Below are 10,221 nucleotides of genomic sequence, written 5' to 3'. Positions count from 1 at the left end.
TCTGGGCTGCGATCGGCGACGGGGAGAGGCTAGAGGTTAGTTGCCTCGGAGTCGTTAAGGCTCCGAATAGGTCCCCCGGAGTTGTTGAAGCTCCGTGGGTTCGACAAATTAAACCTCTGTTGCCCTCTTAAGGAAAAAGCTGGGTTCGTATGGATCAGCAGCGCTTAGAGATCTTCACGCTCCTTTCCCGAACTCCACGTGCTTTCTCTCTCTCCAACTTGGGCGGAAACTACCCAAGCCTTTTGTACAGCTAGCAAGCCAATAGCTAGCTGCCACGTATGCCTACATTTAGAACCGGCCAATAATGTGGCACAAATCTGAATACAAATGGCAGGAACTCCTTTGCATCGTGCATCACCATAATGCAAAAGAAATGCACTATGCAAAGAAAGCTACAGAACTGTTGGGAAAAGCTCCTGCACACGGGTTCTCCGTTACAACAGAACACTCCACCGTGCAAAAGAGCTGCAATTTGGCGGGAACATGATTTAGCGATGCCGAAGCACACACAAACAAGAAAAACCACAACTTTGGGTTGTGACAGGGGTAACCATTAGCATAAGGGGGTTCTAGCATTTGCAGGGAGTAGCACTAATAGTCCTACCTCACATTTGCTGTCATGCTGGAGAGGGGTGAGATGGTGGACATGTCAGGTTCTGTTCTCAGGTATTCTAGGCAAAGGAATGGCCCTTCAGGCACCATTAGAATGAGCATGTAGTGACTCTGAGCCTTTGTTAACTTATCTTAGAGCCAAAGAGACCATTGGATAGCCTAAGAATATGGAGTATGTATAGGTGACCTTTCCTTCACTCTGTGCCTATTCCTTTTCAGGAACAGGGAATGGAGCCCATTGCCAATTAAGGAGTTAATAAAAGGTTCAGGAGCTAACCCTGATTCTGAGAATTTCTGCACTGAGTATTCTCTGCAAAGTGCTGTCAATGGACTCAGCCTGACAGCTTGTGATGTACTGAATTTTGCTATTCAGTGCTTGATATTCATGTTGCATGGCTCGTTGCCTAAGACATGTGCCATTGTTCCTGATCCTTGGAGAGATGACTGCATGATCCAACAGAAGGTGATAACAAATGATAGATAATGAACTTTCACTATGAATGTTCATTCTTACCCTTCCTACCTGAGGGCTGCTATGAGGTTAAATTAGTTACTGTGTTAAAAATGCTTTGAGATCCTTTGGGTTTGGGATGCTATAAAAACGTAAAATGTTTTCTGTACTCTCTGTATGCTGTTTAAGGTTGTTTTTTTCATTCTCCTTACATTATGAAGCCACTTGCCTCCTCCTTGCCTCCTTCCTTTTTACATCCTTTTCAGGTCTCCGAATGAGCCTAGCTGGACGGCAGGCAGATCTGCTTTGCCTTGATAGCTAATCTCAAGTTTTGAGTATGTGAGAGAGGCAGTGAAAGCCCCTCTAAGGGGCCCTGGACCCCCATCCCATGCATCCCGGGACTCACCCTAGGGATCCTGGAGAGCGGCAGCCAGGAGGAAGCATGAGCAGCGGCCCCATGGTTCTGGAGCTGCCTGCAGCTGCGGATCAGCGAGGGAAGGGGACGGAGCCTCTGGAAACTGCAGGCTGCTCGAATGGCAGCCAGAAAAACAGCTGGGTGGCAAACGGAGGGAGAAGAGGTCACCGATCCAGAGATGCTGGGGAAGGGAGAAGAGGACACTGACCCAGAGATGCTGCGGAAGCTAGAAGAGGACGCTGACCCAGAGATGCTGGGGAAGGAGGAAGAGGAGGATGCCAACCTAGGGATGCTGCTGGAGGAAGAAGAGAGCACCAATCCAAGGATGCCGGCGGAGGGAAGAACGGATGGTGACCCGGAGACGCAAGCAGTCAGAAGGAAGATTACCCAGTTGCAGGCAAGGGATGCGAAGCCAAGGGCCCAGGCACAGGAGGCAGGAGGCACCAGCAGGAGCAGGTACCCCACACAGCAGGCACGGCAGGGGGGGCATGAGCAACTCAGCGTGGGAACCACGCACACTCCTAAGCTGAGGAAAACCGGGAGTGACTCCAGGTTAGCTGGGGGCCAGTGCTGGCCAAACTGAGGAGTTGGACCAGAGTGGGGCACGGGACGGCAGTCCACCCCCATAATCACGCGGGGCACAGGGATGTGTGGGTCCTTCATCCACTCCTCCAAGTTCCTCCTTTACTTTGGATTCTGAAAAGGGCACTGGGAGGCGAGATCCCAGGGGGTACCGTCCAGTGAAAACCTGGATGTTAAGTTTGGTTGAAGGCCCTGGCTAGCCTGAGACAGGGCCAGCTTAGATACACTAGTTGGCCTGAAGCCAAGGAACTGGCTACAATGAAGGGCAGACTCACCAAGAAGACCTGACCCAGATTAGGGGCAGGCAAACTGGGTGAGGAGGAAAAGCTGTCCAAGAGGATGCCGGCAGAAGATAATATTCATCCTGACTGTGGATGTGGTAAGGATGGGGCAAAGGGGAGGTTTGGAGCGCCACAAAGCAAGAACAGTTACTGAAGCCTCTTCATCCTCGGGGAGGAGCCACTTGATGGGAACTGCCTCCCCAACTAGAGCATCGAAGTCATGGCAGGCGAGTAAGGGCAGCACCCATACCACCCAGGTGGCATCCGCGCTCAACCCCTACCCTGATGTCACTTGGGGGAAAGGCACTCAGTAAGAGAAGGCTGCAGCCGTACAACAGCTTCAAGTGACAGAGTAAAACAGCTCTTTGTTGTTGTAGTTGATTGATAGTAGATCTTGGCTGGGTCCGGTTGATTTTTCCATCATTGCACGACATCATTAGAATTTGAATAGGGTTGTTCTAGGAACTTCAGAGGATATCTTCTGTGATGTTGGTGAGCTAGACCATACTCATTCCTTTAATGGAGTAAATCACTGCAGGTTTTGTCTCTTTACTTGGGATGTGGCAACAATCAAGGCTTCTCGCTGTAGTATCTGTGCATATGGGAGCTAAAAGATGTCTTGGCATTAAAAAAAATTGTAGGGGATATTTCCAGTGTCCTGTGTCATAAAGGAAGTTGTGCATAAACTGTGGCTGAGCTGTACATGTCCACACAATCATTATATTATCTAATACTCCTGCCTTGTGTTTCCTCTTTGGTGAATAGGGTGCTTTACAGATTATATATCGGTCTCATGTCCATCATTGCTTTGCTTTTTAAAAATGCTATGAGAGTTGTGAAATAGGAGTTAGGAATCTCTTCTGTGTTTCTGCATTCTGATCAGCTCCCTTTCCACCTCCAGTATCAATGAAATCTCCAGCAGTCTCTTCCATATTGATTTTTGGCACTGTATCAATGTGTTCCCGCAGGTGGCTGGCTAGCTCTCTGTTAGCCTTATTCTTGGCTGGTGTGCGGGGTGCACAGACGTCAGTTTACCAGAGCTCCTCAGAGGGCGACTGAAATGAGCCTTAGCATTGACTGGATCGCATCCCAGTGGGATATTACTGTATCCTAATGCAGACTAAATGTGCCCCTTTTCTCAGCTCTTTGCTCTTCCTCTCACATCTGGAGTGGTGAAGTTAGTAGCTTCCTGTGCGCACCACTAAACCTCAGCAGGCTGTGGTTGCTATGTCCTTTGGACTGTGCAATCTCAGCTGGAGGCTGTGCTTCACCTTTCCAGGGAACGGTGTTCAAAGTCATCTGGTAGCCTCAAACTGTATTTTTTCCTTTAAGCATGTCATCCTGAAGGGTTTGGAATTGCGCCTTCTTCCTGGTCTGTTTTCTTCAAAGTCATTACTGATTCTTCCTTGTTGGCAAGGAGATCCCAATTCAAGACCTGAGAACTCATTTTCTATTACCGCTGATGTTGCAGGTTACTGAGAACTCCATGAAATAAAGCCCTAAGTCTTGCCAGGGTGGCATCTAACTTTGAGCCTTATTAAACATGTGTCAGCAAGTTTCCAGTGTAAAATCTGGAAGAATTCCCTGTGGAAGGATATTTCTTCCTTTAAAAAAAAAAACTTGCCTGGGAGATTACACACGGCATGTATATTTACCTTGAATGTTTATAGCAGTGCATACCTGTCTTCACCAGTGGCAATGGGGAAGCAGATATTTGAAGCATCTCCATTTTTTGTTGCCCCCCTCTACACATTATAGGTGTTGTGCAATTAAACTGAAATCAGCTACATGTGCAAAGTATACACTATAAAAGGGTCCGACCAGGTATAAAGCTAGACCTCAAAAATGTGTATTAATTTTATAGCTGGTTACATCCAGCCTTAATTTGCACATGTAGCAGGGTCTCCCTGCAGCTGGGAGCCCTGTCAGCTGACCAGGCTCCCCGCCACAGTGGTGCACCATGCCCAGCTGGGGCTGGGAGTCTTGCAGCTGAGAGGACTCTCAGCCCCTACAATGCCTGGCAGGTGCAGGACTTTGGGTCCTGGAAGCTGTGGGGCACAGCTGTGATCTCTCAGCCCTGGGGAGTTGTGGTGTAGTAGCTGTGATCTTCTAGCCTACCACACTCCCCATGGCTGGGAGATCGCAGTCCCACAACTGCTAGGACTCACAGTCCTGGCTGCATGTGGGGTGCAGCCAGGGCTGCAAGTCCCCTATTTGCTGGTGCAGGGGTACTGCCAATAAGGTGTGATAGTCATATGCTGAATCCCATAATCACACCTCCTGCCATTCAGGTGTGGCATGACAGGAGGCATGACTTGTGGATCATGCGTTAGATCCTATCGCACTTTTATTTGCACATGCAGAGGGGCCGTTTATTCCCCATGTTTTTGTTTTGTAATGTACTGAGGTTCAGTATGGGTAAGCTATATAAACCCATGCCTTCCCCCTTAAGATTGGTGCCCAGTGGCAGTGTCCTTGTGGTACACGTGTGTAGGAAATCCAAGTTCAGGTCCTCACTCTAGTGTCAGCAGAGCATGAGTGTGCTGTGTAGATAGAATTGGGGTGTCCTCAGCTGGATGAATGGACACCATGATGTGGGGGCCTTGAAATGGGATGGAGGAAAGTAGGAGAAGCTGAGGAACCCGTGAGTCTAAGAATCTTTCCCATGTGAGGGAGACACAGCTGCTTCCACTTGCTGCTCTTCCCTTCTTCCCTTCTCATATTCCTCTTGGTCCTTTCCAAATCTTTTTGCCAAATCTGTTGTAGGGAGGCCTGATGTATATGAAGGTAGATGGCGATCCAGAGCAGGGGCCAGATTTCTTTAGTGTACACTGACTTTGGACTTTTTAGCTGCTGAACACTGCAGTGACCAGCACCCTGGTTTATATGTCAGAGCACTGTATGACAACCAGGGAAGTAAATAATGATCTAGTCAAAACACCAAGCAACTAGTTGTGTATGCTGAGGTAGTATGACAATGACTGCACTCATGAGATACTCATATTCAACCTGTAGTGCAGCTGTTATACATCTAATCTGCTAAGGTGATTTTGACTTTTTGACTTTTTGCTAATTTATGCATTCGGTCCTTTTTAGGCCACAAAATCTGTACAAATGTTAAGGAAGAAATAAGTAAGGTGAGGACAGTGTTGGGTATGTGATACTATTCTGGATAAAAGCATTATGACTAGATGAAGTATGTACATAACCTTGAATGTAGTCTCTCTCTTGTCCTCCTCATAAATCTTTAATCCTGGCTTCCCCTCTAGTTCACAGTTAAAATCAACATCACTTGCACTGATGACTACCAGCTTTTTGCCTTGTCTGTGATCTCATTTTGCAGCATTGTACTAACTTTCTCTTGTTTTCTATGCTAGGGCAGCCACTCTTTTTGCCACACATGTCTGAATAGAAACACAAATGTATCCCATGTGCCACACTTATTTATTAAAATGTTTGCAAAGATAACAAGACTTAAATCTGTATTCATTATAATTAATACAGAATTAAAACTGGCTGTAATCAGGGCATTGTGATGGCATTCTAAGGGGATTTCTTAAAGTCCCGTTTCTCCATGTTTTCATCAATGCTTGGATTGCTTTGCTGATGCCAGTAGAACTAAGTGAGCTCCCAGGAGAACTGGTGACCTTGGGATGATATTTATTTTTAATGAAGTGCAGAATTGGGAATGACTGTTTGTAAATATATGTTGATCCAAATCAGTGCACTCATTTTAAGGAGAAAGTCATATATCACAGGAAAATGACCCAAAATACATTTCCAGAAGATGCTAGGTCCTAGTTCCCTGAAAATGCATAGTTATTTGAGTGTACTCTCAAGTGCAGAATGAATGAAGTTTTTAAGCTCTAACTATAAATTCAGAAGATAATTGTTAACAGCAGTATCAGAAACAGTGAAAGGATTAGTAAAAAGGGCCAGAGTGCTCTTTTCTGCCTTGTAGTCTTCAAATCAACACTCAAATGAGCTTAACAATGAAGAAATTGCATTGTGATTTTTCTCATTCTTTGTATCCCTCTCATTATCACATGTGAGCTGTTTTTTAAGTGAATGAAATGGTCCAAACTATTAGGTTACAAACTGTTTTAAAAGAGTTTCAGTTTTGACATGAGAGACAATTAAATTAAACAGTGTAGCAGAGGCAGTCTTTCCCCTGTAGACAAGTATTGAGGTTGCTGAGGTGACATGAAACGTCTGTAAGGAAAGCCAGGTCACTTACCCAATCCTTGTCTTTAAACAGCTTATAGTCATCCATGAACCATAGCACTGATTCCTCTAGTTTCAAAACCCCTTTGTTGAGGGCCATTCCCTCTGACAGCCAACAAATTATAGCAGCAAAGAACTCCTCCTGCTCTTTATTTTCACCTAATAAATTATGAAATGTTCAGTGGTTTAGAGCAGGTATGTGTCTTTTGTTGATACAGTGGACAAGAGATTGTAGAAGAGCTCTCTCTGGCATAAACCTAGAAAAGCAACAGAACTATTCTTCTTTACTCGTACTACCAGGCACCCCTGTCTGTATAAATCAGGGGTGGGCAATTATTTGGACCTGAGGGCCACTTAGGGAGTTTTGGTGGGCTGTCATGGGCTAGAGCCCCCAACTGTCCCCACCACACCAGGTCAGCAAGCCCACCCTCCACAACAGTTCACCAGAACTCCCCAAGTGGCTCTGCTCCATGCTTGGCTGGGCAGCTGGGATCGGGCTGTGGGTGTGCAGGGAGAGGCATCTGTGAGCAGGACAGGTGGGCAGAGCTGGGGCTGGGATCATGGGGCTGTGACAGTGGGGGCCAGGGCCCAGGACAGAGCATGTTCTGCTCCCTGTGTGCCCGTGCAATGGGCACCAGTTCTGTGAGCAGGGGTCTGCAGGGAGTGGATTGTGGCTCTGCCCTGGCCCTGTGCTGTCACCGTCCCACAATCTTGGGGTCTCCATTGAGACTGGCCAGGACTCGCACAGACAGGGCATGCGGCCAGGTGGATGGGACGGAGTCACAGGTGGGCAGGGAGCAGCATCTGGGAGCAGGATAGGTGGGCAGGGCTGGGCCCAGGATCTTGGAACTGGTGCCCGTTGTAGGGACATATGGGCAGCAGATTGTGGCTTTGCCCTGGGTCCTGGCCATACACTATTACCACCCTGCTCCTAGATGCTGCTCCTTGCCCACCTGCAGCCCTATCCCATCCGCTGCGTGCCCTGCCTGTTCAGGTCTTGTCGCCAGCAGCAAGTGCAGGTTGGATGGGCTGGGGTGCCCTGGCAGTGGGGCTGGATTTGGTGGTGGTGGCAGCTAGAAGCAAGTCTGGCTGCCATGCTGCCCCAGCCCTGCTGTGTGCCTGGGGTGGTGGGACTGGGTGCACACGTCATGGCCCAGGCTGCCCCCTGTGCCTGGGCTAGGTGGGACCGACGGACCTGCTGCTACACACAAAATCCCCTAGTGGGCTGGATCTTGCCTGTGGGCCATATTTTTCCCATCCCTGGTATAAATGCTGTCTAAGTCAAACATACTGAGTTTACCATTTTTATTGTTGCAGTTCCCTTAATTCTTTGGGCAACTAAGAGTCAGTGGGCGTAGAATGAAGTAGGAAGAAGTCAACCAGTTCCTGTTATACCAACATTCCCATTCATACAATGAACAACAATATTTAACCATGTAGCATCAGTCATGGAAAAAAATTCATATGCAGCAGTTGAAAATGTAATCTGTGCTGACGCATCACTGGACACCTCCTAAATCCTTCTCATTATTGTATTATGTGAAGTTTCCACTCTATCAATACTTTTGCAGCTTTTTTGGAGCACATTATGCAACAGATTCCCTCACTATTTTATTCACTGTGTGAAAAAGGCTTTTCCTTGTGAGAAGCAAGAATTCTTGTTGTTGATATCTTTTATTGGACCAACTGCAATAGGTTGGGATAGGCATAAACAAGTGTCCGGGTAGCACAGTACCTTTCCTCAACCCTCACTTGTGTCCTGTTTGTTTTTCCTTGTGAACCATTTATTAAAATGGTTTTTCCTTGTGAACCATTTATTAAAATGGTTCACATTATTAATGGTTAACCATTTATTAAAATGGTTAATTGGTTAACCATTATTAATGGTTAACCATTTATTAAAATGGTTGCTTAATTTTGCATTAAGCAACATGCAAAATTCTGTATTTGCATGTTGCTTTCACCATTATTTTGCATTTTTGTGAATTGCTGCTTTTAGACAGAAAATAGGGTCTCACAACAGATCTGATGGGATAATTTTTTTTTAAAGCATCAGTATAAAATCCTTCTCTAAACTGAACATTTACTGTAAAGCTGTAGTGTTATGTACCAAGCACGCTGGTCTGAAACATTTTCTTTCTATAAACCACAGCTGGTCTTCCTGAACTGGCTTACATTCTCCCTTTGCAGTGCCACCTTCCTATTTTGGTTTTCATGTGCTATGCTTACTAAATGACATTTTGATTATGATGATAATTATTGGCTCCATTCAGAAAAAGGCAGTGTGTGTTTTAAGTCGTTCTCACAGAATCAGATGAGGGCCTAGCTGAGCTCTGCTGCTTTTCTGTATTATATTGTCTCCTGGCTTGGATGCTGCCAGCGGTGGCACAATCTGTGTTTTTTGCCACTGCCTCTGACTGACTGAAAGTTGTTTTAATTTTGGGGATTGTTTGTTAGATTTATTTGAATTCTTAGATATTTTCATTTCTGTGCATACTGCCATTATTTTTAAACAGTGGTTGCTGCTACTTCTGAACGCTGGACGTGCCATGGTGGGTCACCCTCAACCCTCCTCTGTTCACGCCTCCTGGTCTTCCTGAACAAGGGAGGGGGCGTCTATGGAGTAGCCTTCTAAGATGGCCCATTTGTTGTCTATTTGTTGTCATTTACATATCAAACATTGTCCATTTGCTTAAGCTATTAGCAAAGTTCAGAAGTGAATTATTTAGTTATTAGTAAAAACAAAAATATGTCCACCACAAAAAATAGCTTAACCCAAAGGGAATAGCTGGGATGGTGAGACACTGTGTGAATATAAACACTGTGGGAATATAAACATCACCCAAATACCCTCCCCTGGAATGCAGCTTTGAAAGGAATTGTTCCCAGATTTCAAGATCTTCATAAACAGAGAGAGGGTCTTGGTTCTCTCTTGGGATTTACATGGTCCTTTGCTAGACATTTTTTACATAGTTTTGTCATAACTTCTGTTGTGATTTAAAAAAAAAAGACTCACAGCATTTGTCTCCTTTTAAAGCAAATTACATACACGTTCTGCATAGTCATTTGGTTCGAACTGGTGAAACTCCAGATTCACGATGGGAGCCAATGTAATGGAATGGCCCAGTGGCCTGCTTACTCTTATAGTCTTCTTCCTGCTGTGTTGTTCTAGGTGTCTGAACCAGGAGACAATGGTGTTACACTTGGGGTCCGATTTACAGACTGGCCCCAATTGAACCTCCCAGATTTTGTTGGTCCACATAACCCAGAGGTGTGAAAACATGGCTGGGTGCCCAGGGCACGCACAGGGGCAGTTGTGACTTCCAGTTGCCATTGCTGCAGTGGGTACAGTGGTGAGGCAGCTTTTATTTTCCCTCCCCCCCATCCCTGTCAAGTTGGCCTCTGGGGCAACTACCACAGTTGTTCGCTCAGCCCTTGCTACATCACTAACATAACCACAGGTACAGGATATGCCTGTGGGGATATTAAGTTCATATGAAGCTAGATCTGTAGCTACATTCTGGCATAGTGATTGCGTCTACAATTATTGTTGTCTGTAAACTAGAGGCACAAAACTTTTGTGCTTTATGCAATAAAAGAAAAGGTGTTGAACCTGGGTCTTGCTTTTGCCACAAAGCAAGACCCAGCAAGACCCA

Source organism: Alligator sinensis, unplaced genomic scaffold (genome assembly GCF_000455745.1).
Source record: "Alligator sinensis unplaced genomic scaffold, ASM45574v1 scaffold626_1, whole genome shotgun sequence".
Classification (NCBI taxonomy): domain Eukaryota; kingdom Metazoa; phylum Chordata; order Crocodylia; family Alligatoridae; genus Alligator; species Alligator sinensis.
This window is presented reverse-complemented; position numbering follows the sequence as displayed.